Here is a 13,634-nt window from a genome sequence, read left to right as displayed (position 1 = left end):
TATATTATAAGAAAAAACATTCACAGTTGACAAACAGTTATTTTTAGGAAACACAATATTACATTTTGGTGTAAAATGTGTAATATATATATATATATATATATATATATATATATATATATAAAATAATAAATATATTGTAAAATCAAGGAAAAGCACCCACAAAAATGCATTAGTATTGATGGGACCACAAAAATACATCAGAAATGGTGGGACCACAGCAAAGAAAAACTTAAAATGTAAAATTAAATTTGACTGGATTTGTTTCACGTTGCTTATAATGAAGTGACGTGTGTCAGCCTAACCTCACTGACAGCTGTCACTCTGCAGCATTTGTTTTCGGTGTATATGCCATGTGTCGCCAAGCCACTTATGCTTGGAGCAGTATGCATGGGGAGGGGTGGCAGTTGCCTGCTGTGTGTTGAGGAGGGATAAAGGAAAGGGAGAGTGGGGGTTATTCATTGACTGATTGTGAAGTGACACAATATGATAGACGAGGTTATAAGTTAGGAGTGTGCCCTCTACTGCACATCATGAACCAATGTTTTGTAACTTTAAAGGAGGAGGAAAGTCATTTGGGGGTGCCAAAATGTTAGGCACCCCCAAGTGATTTTAATCAATACCTTGTACCCCAGGCTGGTGCACCTGTTAGGAGAGAACCGCACCAGCCCGGGGTAGCAGCGAGAGCTTCCTTCTTCTGCATTGGCGCGCATGCGCATTAGAGTGAAAAGCCAAACTTTAACAAGAAAGTTGGCTTTTAACTCTAATGCACATGCGCCGGCCCAGGGCTGGTGCAGTTTTCTCCTAACAGGGGCAACAGCCCGGGGTACAAGGTAAGGGATTAAAGTCACTTGGGGGTGCCTACCATTTTGGCACCCCCAAGTGACTTAGCCTTTCCTTCTCCTTTAAGGGACTCTTTTCTCTAGGAAAAGAGTGCATTGTCACACTTTAGTGTATGCACATAGATATGTTCATAGCTAACATATATACCATTAAAAGTTCATAAAACATTCATGTTAAATCATAGTCACATGGTATTTACTTATGTCTAATACAAGGTCAGAGTTGTCAACTGCCAAGTTCTGCCTCTAGGGGGACCCTTGCTGCGCGTGCTGCCAAACATTTTCAGCTATTACTAGAAATGACTCGCATATGCATGCCACCGGAAGTGATGTCATGCCAAAATGCTCTCCTGAAGCCGCCAAATTCCACCCACGCATGCGCATTTGCTCCATATAACATCACCAAATGCTTACTGCGCATGTGCTCCTGGAATTTCATGAGAAACCTTTTTAAAAATTGGGAGAATGCAATAGGACAATGGGAGACTGGGGAGAGAGAGCCAAACTCCCAAAGAAGTAGACAGTTCTGCTAGGTTACCTGATGGATTGGAGGGCTTATTTACTAAATCAGTACAATGTATTTTTTTACCCACATTGCAACAGTTTGTACCCAGGATTCCAGCAAATCAGTGCTTTGGTAAATCACATACAAACTGCAGCACAGTTTTGCACTTTCACCTGCATTCATAAATGAGCCTTTATGTGCAAAACTGGGGTCCTGCCTAGAAAATCCAGTTAGAAGGGCTGCAATGATCTTTCTTAAAAGCACTCAGTTTACTATTAGTGCAGTGCACTAGCTTGCATTTATTAGGAGGGTCCTTGTTTTTTCCAATGATATGGTGGTTTTGTAAGTAATCTTCTCCCCCATATATAAATGCAGGGATATATAGGACAAGCTGTAGCTATTGTTTCATGTTTCTCATGTGTAAAATTTCTATTGTATTTTCTATTTAGTAGATATATAGGTTGTATAGATGGATAAAAATGCTACATTTTCTGCATTGGGGTAGACGTTGTTCTGAGCTATTCTCTATTGCTATTGCTATTCTCTTGTTGCTTTCTGGCCAGTCTAGAAGCCAAAAACCATGCAGCTGTAGGGTTACAAGGTATAGGCAGCAATTGGTTCTGTACTACATTATCTATTATATTTATATGCAACAAAAACTACTAATAATTATACCAGCTGGGTTTTATAGCATTAGTTCCAAGGGGGTGGGAAGGGTCTGCAATCAGTTCTTTTCATTCACCCCAAGAAGGAGTCAAAAAGATTTCCTGTCACAAGATCATCTTGAGGCATTATTTTGGCTCTTTAATGCCATGAATACTTGTCTAGCTGTAGCAGTCAGGAGTTAAAGCAATGGAGAGGGCTCTGTGGCTTAGCCGCCCATGTAGCAGATGTCCAGTCTAGTCCCCCCTCCCAGTGCAACTGTCCATAGTATTATCCCTAGATGTACTTGTAGTTAGCAGCCATCTGCAGTAGTTCCTCCCCCCAAACCCTCGTCTCACTTCTAGTTAACCCTTTAAATGTCAGAATGACCTGAATTGTCCTTTCATACCTGCTTAACCAGGGACAACAGAAGGACAGTATTCTCTCGATGTCTGTTCTGTAATCCAACCTTCTTGTGTCAAATCTGCAGGATACATTTCTTTTCATAAATCTTTGAGACATAGAGAATCATGCCAGAAACATTAGGGAAAGCATTGCCATATATATTGCTATCAGGCTTTCATGTTCAGAGCTCATGTGCTTTGCTCAGACCCACCAGAGTCACTTGGACAGATGAGAATGATATGTACTATTGTTACTAGAGGTCTGCAGTACAGCTGCCTTAACTTTCATAGTCTTTGTGCAGTATGTCCACCTCACATTCCACACTGATTCAGAAACTCATGATTTGCTCCAGGGCTCTCTACATTGTAGGGCAGAACCTTGGATATCAATCAAAGCATAAGACTCTCCTAATCTGTAGCATGTTTACTGCAATGAAGGAGTTAAGGATTAACTCCTTGGTGACTAAGGCCCGTCTGCTTTGGCTTTGTGCCATATGGATCTTCCCACCCCCTCCCCTTACTTCCCACACCTAATCCCTTGCTTAGTAACTCGGTTGCACTTTTAATGATGATAATGAAGCGTCTGGGGTGTGAACACAGGGCTTCTTGCTGGGGGGTATTTGACTGCCCTGTGCTTCCAAACTTCTAATCTTCCACCGCCTCTCAGTTACAGCTCTCTGTCTGCAAGTGTGCCTGTGATTCTTAAACTGCTTTCCTTTTTTGCTGTCCCTCTTGCACAGGGGTCATTTAGGAACAGCAGTTAGATGAAGAGGTGGCTATAATATCTGTTATGTGCCCACGGCAAATTACATTTATAGCTACTATTTACCTTACTATAATGTAAGGTATATGGTCTGTCCCACAAATCATTTTTTTGTGAAGATGTTCTCTGGCACTGCCCTCTGGCCAGCAGTCAAGATCTGAGCTTCAGGACCTTCCTTTGAACAAATAGCTGTCACAGGGGTTACACTGACGCTTGTGTCTGAAATTCACAATTTTCCTTTTGTACTATGCTGCCAATGTGTCAAGCATGAAATAAACAGGCATAAATACTAAATACATCACTGATTCTTTAGTAAAAGGTGTTTCTTTACAGCTCAGTGATATAATTTCATCAAGATTGATGGTCCATTTTCTTTGTACCATGAATAGCTTACATGAGCCAGGACTCTGTATGTAACATTGTTCCATAAGTAAAGTATGATCATGACTACACTTGACCTAATAGTGGGAAAAATTAGTCAATAATTCAGTGAGACATCTCACTAAATCTAGACAATCGTCTTCCACCCAAAACTTTTTTATTTCATTCTTATGAAAAGGAACCAATAGAAAACTGTTAAATATAAATATAAATAAAATATATCCTTATAAATGGTGCTTGGTGATGTCATCAGTTTTAATTGGTGCTTAGGGATTGAATTTCTGTCACATGACTCACTGAAACTTGTGTATTATAATAAATTATATTATTTTTAAAATGTCAAGATATTAGAAGTCTACAGTATATGGTCATAGAACTTAACAGTGTCTTATAATATCTTTAGATTTTACAATTGTGGGTACCATGTTCACTATCTAAATTTTTTCACTTTTTAGAGATGTCAGCTAACCCCATGTCACCAGGCAGATAATCATCCAGATTTGGATTTTTTAAAACTCTTATGAATGGTAAAATGAAATAAGGCCAGGAAAATGATCACCATATTGACATGGGGTTTGTTGATATCTCTGCTTTTTACTGTTTTCAAAGGCAAACCTATTATAAATGCGTTACAGGATACAATGTGGCTGTCTCACTGATAAAGGGGTTAAACAAAATCCCTGGCTAGTCATTCATAAAGCAGAGATTAGTATATAACTCATTATTAGTGTCCAAAAAGGTTGTATTATTGATATCTGGATTTTGGAGAGCCAGGATGAAAGACGCCCGCTTTACAAAAGCTCACGTTATTGCCTTCTTACATAGCCTGACGTGGAGTCATTTGCAAGTTAGTGTGTGAGTGAGTACAGCTTTGAGCTGCTTAATGGTGACCAGGATGTTTAAAGCTCGATTTGTGAAAATGTGTTTCTTGGCTGCCAGGAGAACAATTAGGATAATGGGAGTTGATGCAGCAGAGATCACCTCCAATAGAGTTATATCATAAGAAAGTGGCACCCAGAGGTCAGATATGTTTCTAGTTATGGTGAATATATGGGGATGGTTTTCCATCAGAATTATGGGGGGGGGGGGTTTGGGAAGGTTGCAAGGCTTTCTAGAGAAGCCATCGCACATTAAAAAATGTGTGCACACTCACAATGCAGATTTAGGATGGATTCATATCAGACTGACTGTTATTTAAATTGGATGTTAAATCTAGTTTGTTACTAGTTTCATCTATTAATTTCATTGATGACGGATGGAGTATGATCCAATTCAGCCACCTGTTCTAAAACATGTCGTAACTTTGGTCTGCCTTCTTGTGACCCATTGCACTCTTTGGGCTCGCATCTTAATTTGATATTCGTGCTTATGAATGACCCAGTACCAATCCAAGCACTCAGTTCAGATTTACAATGCAGACAGTATTAACAGCAATCCAACCAAAATCTGCAGAGGGAGCCTAATTGGGCAAATATTTTTCAATAAAAGCATTAACATTTGTTTTTTTTATTTTGGAAAATGAAATCTGTGTGAAATGTTAAATGCAGTACTTTCATTCTAGTTCAAACCTCTCATACATTCTATTTACAATGATTTTTTTTCCTGTGTGTCACTAGATATGAGTTTGGATCAGTAACTAGTTCTGTGTTCCAGCATGGTTTTCCTTACGACTCTGAAGCCAGAGCAGTAATGGGCTTAACAAGCAGGAAGCTGCCCTCTGCTTAATGATTGTAAATATAAACTTCTTTACACAATGTAAACCCCAGCACTAACAGATCTAAAAGCATAGATAAAACAACCTCAAAATAGATTTATTTCTGCATTTGGTAATGATGTGCATTTCACATCAACATGTGTCAGCTGGTGTTTTAATGCATGTTAAAATAGCATTACTAATTACTATCAATTATATGCATTTGCGGTGCATCTTCTGGTAGCCTATTAAATATATTGCCTTAACCAACAAAAGTAGTATGTGTAATGAACATAAAAACATTGAATCAACACAATGCCCTGAGACATAAAGGACTCTTTCAAGAGTAGTCTATGTACATCACTGCCTCACTGTGGAAACCTTTTATCTATGTGTAGATTATATATATATATATATATATTCTATAATATGTGTGTCTTTGTGTGTGTATATACATATATATGTATATATGTATATATATATATATATATATAAACACTTGTTTTATGTAATAGTCTATTCTTGAACTTATATATATATATATATATCGAGAGAGAGAGAGAAATGTATGAGTATTCTCTAAATATATCTTAGAAGCAGTGCTTTGTTGTGTCATCAGTTTTAACTGGTGCTTAGTGATGTCATTTGTGCCACATGACTCACTGAATGTACCCCATTGTAAAATAAAAGGCTATTCAAAGTCCCCTTGGCGTTCCATGACCTGTATAAAAGCGTTTTATATGGTTATCGAACTTCTCAATAACTTCTAATGCTTATATTTTACAACAGGGGTACATTATTTCACATACATATGTAACAACTGCACCACCGTATAATAAAAAAACCAAAAACGCAAAAGTCGGATGTCTACACAAACCCAGAGTGTGGGCCTACTTAGGTGCAGTGGCACCCACCCCAATTCTGGGTGTTTTGTCTTTCTAGGCAATTAACAGCGGCAAAATAAACTCAATCACTCCATATTATTTTCAAGGGTAGTCACTTAGGCTGATGCCAAACCAGGCACATGTGCCATATTTTCAGCAAGCGTTTTTCAGCTTGCCAAAAATATACACCATGCGCCTGGTGTGGCATCAGCCTTAGATTTGCAGCTAATTTTTGCTCCAATTAGTGTCTCATGAATTATGAGTATACTTGTATGTCCTATCAATTGCTATTAAAAATGATAGGGATGATTTTGTCACTTACCCACAGAGCTGCCAATCACCTGGGCAACGGAAACCATTGCCCATACTTGTTGGATCTGGCAGCTAGGTATGTTCAGTACTGAGAAGTGGGTGGCTCTTGTTGGGTTTTTTATACATATAAACTTTTATTTTTGTATAGTATTCTTATGAGGTTTTTTTGTTACCCATGATTTGATTTATAATTATCTTAACAACCTTAACACTTTAAAGCTAGACACAGATTAAAGCAATCATCCTGCATTGTCAGAAATACATTTAGAAGTATGCTGCAGACTGCAGTGGTTTTTGGGGAGCAATGTACTAACAACTAGTCATGCAGAATATGAATTTAATATGCATTTTAAAGTGGTGAGCACCAACCCTATTGTAACTCTTTTTAATGACCCACCCAAAACAAAGTGTTGCCATACTTTGTTACCCAAGCTAGAGTTTTAGAAAGCCGTGCCCTGTGGACACAGCATGCAACAATACATACTGGATTGGAAAGAAAGGGCTGCGTGTAAGGGTAGGCTGGGTCACTCAGTGCCACATGTCACACCAATAGCCCATGCAGTGCTTCACCCGTTGCTTTCCAGACTGGTGACCAATGCTGTGCAAAGAAGCAAGAACGCAAGCCCACATCAGCAAGCAAAGAGTTAAACAGACTGGCAGGTGCTTGGTCCGCAAAGAAGAACTTTGTAACTTATTACTATGTTAGACTCACTTGGCATCTGAGCGTTAATTAACGCTGAATTCCACCAGAAGGGCTCCTGGAAACCCATTAATACTCAATGCATTTATAGTCATTAGTGCTGCAGTATGAATTAATAATGAGGCAACATCAAAAGCCACTTAAAAGAATACCTGTTAAAGGCAGCAGCCTGTTAACGACTCTGCCACCTCGCACTCACTGAATTACAAGAAAGACAATTTAAGTGAATAATTAATAATGAAATAAAAGGAGCTAACGGCTTGAGCAGCCTGAAACCTAGAAATGGGGCAGTAACTCTTGCCCTGCTGAAACAACCACAAACAGGGCAGATATGTGCAATAAAGACTGTTCCTCTAAAGCCTTGGGTTTCTGCCATAGAGTATAGAATGTAATATGCAAAACTAAGCCACTTATCCTATGGCATTTACTAGCATCAGTCCACTGGTGCATTTACAGGGTTTATATTTCGGCTGATAGTTTTAGGCATAATCTGCCTGCAATGCATTGTAAGTGACCCACAAGGAATAAGCAGGGCTCCTTTCATTCTATTTGAGCACTGGGATAAACCCATTTTAAGCCGTGCCTATTAATTAAGTGACTCCCGTGCCAGCACAGAAATCTGAAGGACTTCCCTCTAACAGGGGGTCTCAGCTGCTGACTTGCCAAGAGGATGCTTTGCAATTTTCCTCCTTTCAGATATATCAAGGGGAATCCCCATCTCAGACAAGAGGCGCAGGTGTAGGGATCTGAAGAAGAAAGGCCCCTCCTCCCCTCTCTCATGTGCAACAGTTGCTCCCCCTGTGGTTAACAAGAAGCCACAGAGTTGCATTATGGGAGGCAGCCCTGCTCAGGTGCACTCTCAGAATGAGCTGGCAGCTACAGTGCACTGCAGGGAGCCCGAGAGGCTGCTGCCCCTAGCAGATTGCTTCCCCACCTTACCTTGGTCTGCACCATATGTTACACTGGCACTGCCCCCTTATTTTGGTCAGCCATAGTTCTGGATTCTATTCACATTACCAGCTCTTAGTTCTCACTTCTTTGATGTGGGTAATCTGCAATAATCACCAGCAGTAGAACTTCTTTAGCTGGATATAGGAAATCCTTGCTAGTCTATATGTACTATTTTATAATTCCACAATGCTTTTAGGTATTCTGAGAGCTAGAGGCCAAAATAAAAGAGAGTGATAATATATTCTGAGGTTATGGGTTTGTGGATATGCATTTTTCTTTGGTTCAGATATTTGTTCATGGGAATCTTTTAGCGTGGAAGGTGTGTGTACAATAAATTGCATTGACATAGATCAGTGGCACTTCTGCTCAGCGTTTGCTTCAAGCATTGAGAAACATACTTGGCACCTGGCATATATATATTCAAATATACATAGAAGCCTGCTGCCAGTCAAAGCGGCATCTCCCTTGTTGGCTTGGAGAATTCGCTCACCTTTTTCTGCCCGTTCTGTTCTTCTGTTGATGGGATCCAAGGCTCAGCAGCTGCGGAAACATGTTGGCTTCATTGCTGCCAATTGTGCAGATAGCTGGCACGGGCACCACAGGTCCGGAGGCGACAGGGAGGAGGATGGGAGATTACAGAAGAAAGATGGACAGATGCCACAGAATCTGAAGCTGAGAAGATGCCAATTCTGGCAGCATGGGGCCAGGGAAGCTGGCACCGCATACCCAGGCAGGCGGGAGGTGGTTTGGCACAGGCGCCATTGAGGATGACACAACATGCAACGTGAGCGAGACAGACAGTGAAGAGGAGAGGGAGATAGTGTAAAAGGGAGGAAGAGATAGTGGCACAGACAGGAAGAGTGTGACAGAGGAAAGGATCAGGTATAGAATGGAGTAATCAGCAGGTAGCTGTGTTCCCAAGGCAGATGATTTTGCATAGAGATGGATTGCACTGGATTTGTTTACTGCAGCTGTATACTGGAACATGGGCACCCTTTACTGCAGTGGATTTCAGTGGCGCCACCACTTCTGGATTTGGGGTGTCTCTTTCCCGTGACCGTTCAAACATCCGGACAGAGGGACATCAAGGATTGGGCATTTTTCCCAGAAATTCCCATCTGCCACTTTGCTTGCCATATCTTTACATTGTTATTGTATCGGCGCTCTGCGACTCGGTAGAAGTGGCCGCTGGCTTGCTACAATTCCTGCATTGGGATTCCTGGTGCTTCTTATGCTTTTCATACTGATTGTGTGGATAATCACATGGATGTACAGATATCCTCTCCATACCTGGAATCATTGGAGATCTTAAAATGGATGCCCTGCTCTCCCTCTCTGCTAGATGCTATAATGGCGGAAACGCCATACAGCTGAGCACATCATGTTCATTGCATAGGAGCTTGGAATTTCATTCTGTGTTTTGTTAACCTGTGCACAAAAATAATTTACTGAAGCAAGGCCATTAGCCATATATTGGATTTTACTTCTTTAGGCTATGTCCAAGGACCTAGGAGGAATGTTTATGTAATGTGTATGTAATGCTTTTTAACCTTTATGTGGCAATGGCGCCAGCAGTGGTAATCAGGGTTGACAAAATGCTAATAATTGTTCTCAATCTATTAATTACCAGAAGTTAGTACCTCATTTGAAATAATTTCTTCACTTTATTAATTACAAGAAGTTGATGACTTGCCCAAGCTCCTCCAAACTGGAATGGCCTACAGCCGAGCTAAAGGGTCATTGGTTCTGAGTTTGAAGTCTTAAAATAGAGGCTAGCAGTTTGCTAACAAAGTTTTCCTTCCCCTATGCACCTCAGCATTCATTCTCTGTAGATAGACTGGCCCTGGTAGCCCTGGCTCATGGCCAGATCTTACAGATTTCATTAGCCTTTCCTCTCTCTCCTGTCAGTTACGGAATCCATTTAAATTGTATTTTCATTCCAGTGATAGGCAATGCTCTACTCTTTGGCAACAGTTTTTAATATGGAGTCTTATAAATCTGCAGACCATAGCACAACCATAGTCTGACAGATCAGGAATAACCCTTTCAATCCTCAAGGGCCACAAGTAGAGCCAGACAGGTATCTTAGACCTCATGGCAGATCTATACAGAACCATTTTCTGATATCCTTTTCCACATATCACTGTGTATATATTTCAATATCCCTATGTATTTTCCTTGTCAGCCTTTACAGCTTATACCTGTTCTGCATTAACAAATTCTTTCACTCTTTTCACCCCTCTTTTATTTCATGCCCTGCTGTTCTTCTCTTCTTTCTCTCTCTCCATCTTTTTCTTTTCCCTATTTTCACAGTTTCTCTCCATCTCTCTGATTCCCTCACCCCTCTCTCTCTCTCTCTTGCATTCTCTCTTCACGCTCTCCCTTCTTCTCTTTCATACTTCACAGTTTCTGCCTTGCTGCACAGAGCTGAGTTCCCCCTGAGACCCGCCAGATGTTCTAAACTCCCCAGCACATCTTCCCCCTCCCCATCTCATGAAATATTCATAAACCTGCCTGAGTGATCTGCCAGCGGCTGCTGGGACCCAACACCAGGGCACGTGCCTTTCACCGCACACCTGCCATCACCCAGTCAGTCCGTGTTATAGACACTGACATCACAGGCACCTAGAGATTGGGCAGTCTCCTGCACTTAAACAGGGACACTTATAAGATTCCTGATTCTGCTATAGAATGTTGCGGTTTATAGGTATCGCTACTAAATTATCAGATGATTGTGTACATCCGCATAAAATAATAACATTATCAGCAGAAAAGATTGTGAATTGTTTACGGTATATTTCAGTGCATCTCAGCTGCACAAATTCATACAACTCCATGTGTCATTTGATGCTCAGTGATCTATTATCCCTACTTATACACAGGGTTATCGAACAGAGTGCATATTTAAAAAAAAATTTTAAAAGTCTAAACTAAAACACTCTGCAGTTTTAAGGTAGTAATTTTTCCACATTTTTTTAGTGCCATGGGTGCTGTCTATAAGCATATGTAAGCAGAGAACACCCCACTAGGCAATTTTAGTAAGGCAACATGGTCTTAGTTATAGTTTATATCTGGGCTGTCCACTTTGCACCCTAAAGCTGGGCACACACATTTAGATTTTAGTCTTCTTCTGACGAATGTTCGGATATCGATCATATGTTTAAATGCAACAATCTAAAACTAACATCCAGAGTTGTAGAATAAATTCGGAGGATGTTCTGAACATAAAATAGTTGGCAGACAACAATCATACGAAAGTGACTTTCTGGAAATGCATTGTAGCTCCCCCAAGGATATTGTCAGATACACAATACATGTGCAGATTATATGTCAAAATGTTCTAATCTGTCAAATGGACTTAACGATCGATCACCATGGAGTCCACACACATCCTGAAAATTGTATAGAGCTATGCTTATACGCTATACACTAATACAATTATATCGGTACTTGTATGCCCAGCTTTAGGGTGAAGAGCTACTAAATGCCAGAAAATACCCTGCCATAGACAGTACCGAGAATTGCCTCTGCTTAAACACATGAGACAGTTATCAGTAAATGATCAGTATTGTCTATTTTTGTAGCAATGAGAAGTAGCTGCTACTAGTAGCCCTGTCAGCAAGAGGTGATATTATATATGAAAGGAAGTCTGCAAGTGATTTATTGGTACTCTGCTTTTAGTATCAGTGGGGCCCCATACAGACCAAAGGTGTTGTTAAACTACATTTAGAGTGGGCGGTGGGATGCAAGTTAGAGGGCCATAGGTTATTTGAAAATGTAATGGCCATTAAAAGTAGTTTCTATCTGACTGATTATATTCTGTGCACTGCTGGTTCTGACACCTAAAACCATAATTCAAGCTGATCCAAAGACCTAGAGGAGAACCAACTCCTGTTACATTTTTTAAGAGTTTTAGTGAGGAACATAAGTATTTGAACACCCTGCGATTTTGCAAGTTCTCCCACTTAGAAATCATGCAGGGGTCTGAAATTCACATTGTAGGAATTCAGGAAATCACATTGTATGATTTTTAAAGAATGTATTTGTATTGCACTGCTGCAAATAAGTATTTGAACACCTGAGAAAATCAGTGTTAATATTTGGTACAGAAGCCTTTGTTTGCAATTACAGAGGTCAGACGGTTCCTGTAGTTCTTGAACAGGTTTGCACACACTGCAACAGGGATTTTCGCCTACTCCTCCACACAGATCTCCTCTAGATCTGTCAGGTTTCGGGGCTGTCGCTGAGCAACGCAGAGTTTTAGCTACCTCCAAAGATTTTCTATTGGATTTAGGTCTGGAGACTGGCTAGCCCACTCCAGACCCTTGATATGCCTCTTACGGAGCCACGCCTTGGTTATCCTGGCTGTGTGCTTTGGGTTATCGTCATGTTGGAAGACCTAGCCACGACCCATCTTCAATGCTCTGACTGAGGGAAGGAGGTTGTTGCTCAAAATCTCACAATACATGGCCCCATTCATCCTCTCCTTAATACAGTGCAGTCGTCCTGTCCCCTTCGCACCCCAAAAGCATGATGTTACCACCCCCATGCTTCACAGTAAGGATGGTGTTTTTGGGATGCAACTCATCTTTATTTTTCCTCCAAACACAGCAAGTAAAGTTTAGTTCAAAAAGTTCTACTTTGGTCTAATCTGACCACATGAATTTCTCCCATGCCTCCTCTGGATCATCCAGTTGGTCATTGGCAAACTTTAGATGGGCCTGGACATGTGATGACTTGAGCAGGGGAACCTTCCATGCAATGCATGATTTGAAACCATGATGGCGTAGTGTTCTACCGACAATGACCTTTAAAACTGTGGTCCCAGCTCTCTTCATGTCATTGACCAGCTCCTCACTTGTAGTTCTGCTCACCTTTCTTATCATCAGTGATACCCCATGAAGTGAGATCTTGCATGGAGCCCCAGTCCTAGGGAGACTGACAGTCGTCTTTAGCCTCTTCTATTTTCTAACAATTGCTCCAACAGTTGATCTATTTTCATCTATTTTCATCTACATGTGCCTGCACCCGAATGAATGGAATACGCTCGGGTGCAGGCACATGTAGCCGCAATATGCATAAAAACACGAGACTTTCAAACTCTCACATTTTTATGCGCATTTCTGCTACATATGCCTGCACAAGTGTATTCTATTCATTTGGGTGCAGGCACAAGTAGAAGGCGTAGGGCGGAATTTTCGGCAAGCGTTTTTTCCGCTTGCCGAAAATATCTGCCCTACACCTCGTCTGACATCAGCCTTAAAGGCAGAGTAACAGGTCTTTGAGAGCCAGAATTCTTGCTGATTGCCAGGTGTTCAAATACTTACAGTATATGCAGCAGTGCAACACAAATACATTCTTTAAAAATCATACAAGGCGATTTTCTGAATTTTTTTTTTAAATGCTGTCTGTCACAGTGGGAATGCACCTATAATGTGAATTTCAGACTCCTCCATGATTTCTAAGTAGGAGAACTTGCAAAATCACAGGGTGTTCAAATACTTATGTTCCTCACTGTAGCTCCAGAGGATAGAAAGTGGTAAATAAACACTGCTTT

At 40.7% G+C, this 13,634-nt stretch overlaps 1 protein-coding gene across 1 annotated transcript in view; it reads right to left on the bottom strand.

Annotated features, from left to right (window-relative positions):
• Window positions 1-8,870, bottom strand: part of acsf3 (acyl-CoA synthetase family member 3) — a 43,025-nt gene extending 34,155 nt beyond the window's left edge. The window contains exon 1 of the mRNA XM_031899876.1: window positions 8,568-8,870. The gene's annotated coding sequence lies outside the window, so the exon portion shown is untranslated. The remainder of the gene's footprint in view (window positions 1-8,567) is intronic.
• Between the last annotated feature and the right edge of the window lie 4,764 nt (window positions 8,871-13,634).

The sequence above is a fragment of the Xenopus tropicalis genome, chromosome 4, assembly GCF_000004195.4.
Source record: "Xenopus tropicalis strain Nigerian chromosome 4, UCB_Xtro_10.0, whole genome shotgun sequence".
NCBI classification, from domain to species: Eukaryota; Metazoa; Chordata; class Amphibia; order Anura; family Pipidae; genus Xenopus; species Xenopus tropicalis.
Note: the sequence above shows the minus strand (reverse complement) of the source record. Positions and strands in the feature narration are given on the sequence as shown.